This window comes from Coffea eugenioides, unplaced genomic scaffold (genome assembly GCF_003713205.1).
Source record: "Coffea eugenioides isolate CCC68of unplaced genomic scaffold, Ceug_1.0 ScVebR1_3233;HRSCAF=4410, whole genome shotgun sequence".
Lineage (NCBI taxonomy): Eukaryota > Viridiplantae > Streptophyta > Magnoliopsida > Gentianales > Rubiaceae > Coffea > Coffea eugenioides.
This window is the reverse complement of record NW_020863791.1, coordinates 13,460-15,189: the sequence shown is the minus strand read 5'-3', so window position 1 is coordinate 15,189 and position 1,730 is coordinate 13,460. Positions and strand designations below refer to the sequence as shown.

The 1,730-nt window shown below is 34.8% G+C and overlaps 1 non-coding gene across 1 annotated transcript; it reads left to right on the top strand.

The window, feature by feature from the left end:
- Positions 1-227: 227 nt before the first annotated feature.
- On the top strand, positions 228-334 carry LOC113757682. The gene has a single exon (XR_003466453.1). It is a non-coding gene; the product is annotated as a small nucleolar RNA R71 (small nucleolar RNA).
- Positions 335-1,730: the final 1,396 nt, after the last annotated feature.

The following is a 1,730-nucleotide window of genomic DNA, read 5'->3' as shown; positions in this document are numbered from 1 at the left end:
GAGCACTCAGCATATTGAGAGTGTCCATTTCTATCATACCTGCGTGACGTCTTGTATTACCTCTCTCATTGGCCCATTGGTAGTTATTTGCTGCCATTTCTTCTATCAAATTATGAGCCTCTTGGGGTGATTTACCCATTAAAGCTCCACCTGCAGCTGCATCGATCATAGTTTTAGTAGAAAAAACTAAACCATTATAGAAGGTTTGTATGATTAACCATTCCGGCAGTCCATGATGTGGACATTTCCGAAGCAAATCTCTAAACCTTTCCCATGCTTCATATAATGATTCTCCTTCCATTTGACTAAAACCAGTGATATCCATTCTAAACTTAGCAGTCTTACCTGGTGGAAAATACTTATTTAAGAATGCTTTTGATAGTTCATCCCATCCAGTGAAAGTATTAGGAGCATGAGAGTGTAGCCAAAGTTTGGCCTTATCTCTCAATGAAAATGGGAACAACCTTAGTCTTATAGCATCATCACTAACTCCATTCATTTTAATTGTATCACAAATTTCCAAGAATGTAGCTAAGTGTGTATTAGGATCTTCTACTGCATTACCTCCAAATTGAGATTGTTGAACCATTTGGATAAGTGATGGTTTAATCTCAAAATTGTTAGCATTTACCGTAGGCCTTACTATGCTTGTTTGAGATCCTTGTGTTCCCGGTAGAGTATAATCTCGTAGAACTCGCCTATTTTGGTCATTTTCCGCCATTTCTTCTTCAAATGGTAGTTCTATCAAAATGTCCTCTATCGGTTGCCAAATCTCTTGTTCCTCTTGCTGTAATGGATGCCTCCTTTGTCTACGTAGTGTCCTCTCAATTTCTGGATCGAAAGGTGTAACTTCCCGAGACGCCCGGTGCATACACTACAAACAGAAATAAGAGATATTATGCAATTTCAATTGTCAAAAACTGATTACAATATAAGATTAAATATAATCAGCTCAACTAATAAAAATAAATCTGTCTAAATTAATAGAGTTGATTAGGCTCTAATATTGCCGCTCCCCGGCAACGGCGCCAAAAACTTGACGGGAATTTTTTTATCAATGCAAGTTTAATTCCGATTTTACACCCGTTGGACTGCAAGTATACAGGTCGCAATTGTAGTACAAGATGTGTATCGGGTCGATCCCACGAGGAGCAATTAAAACAATTATTAGATACTAATTTACACTATTATTTAGACTTACAATTAATTTGAGCAGAAACTTCAGATTTTAATTCAACTACAAAAATTCTTAAATAGATAAATGCAATTTCACAATAGGAGTAGAATTCACTAAATATTAAGATCTAGGGATGTAGATTCCACTTATGACTCAAAAGATCTAAAATGAATTAATTCAACACTTGTTACTGCTCTTGTTTAACCAAGGATTCATTTCCAGAAATACCAAATTCACATTCTCATGATAATAATGGGTTAAAACAGATTAGTTTTTCCTAATCTCTTGGTAAATACTAAATCTGTTCTTATTTACACATGAAATGCAGATTTCATCCACTTGAATGTATTTCTATTCTCATGAATATACAACTCAAGTTCTACTTGTGTCATTCCATTATTTTTACCATTTCTCAATGAGTAAAAACAACTATAAACCTACTATTGGTGATCAAGCAACAACAAGTAATCCAACATACACAAGTAGATAAGTTAATACAAGACATAACAAGCATAAATCACAATCACTTCATATCATTTGGCCATAAGCTTCA